The sequence below is a fragment of the Populus euphratica genome, unplaced genomic scaffold (assembly GCF_000495115.2).
Source record: "Populus euphratica unplaced genomic scaffold, PopEup_1.0 scaffold1051.1, whole genome shotgun sequence".
Lineage (NCBI taxonomy): Eukaryota > Viridiplantae > Streptophyta > Magnoliopsida > Malpighiales > Salicaceae > Populus > Populus euphratica.
This window is the reverse complement of record NW_011500902.1, coordinates 25,386-25,734: the sequence shown is the minus strand read 5'-3', so window position 1 is coordinate 25,734 and position 349 is coordinate 25,386.

Genomic DNA, 349 nt, shown 5'->3' with positions numbered 1-349 from the left:
GCATGTGGGGGTCATTTCTCATCAAGAAAGACAATGGTAAAAGTCTTACAAAATGGATCTTACTAACCCATCATGTTCAAGGACTCACATGCATTTTGCAAGACTTATGAAAATTGTCAAAAGTTGGGATCTATTTCAAAACGTCACATGATGCCTTTAAATCGTATTTTTATCATTAAGATCTTTCACTGTTGAGGTATATATTTCATGGGTCCATTACCTCCACATTTGGTTTCTTGTACATAGTATTCATAGTAGATTATGTTTCAAAATGGATAGAGGCAATTCCAAGTCGAAACAATGATCACAAAACAGTGATAAAGTTTTTGAAAGAAAATATTTTAAGTCG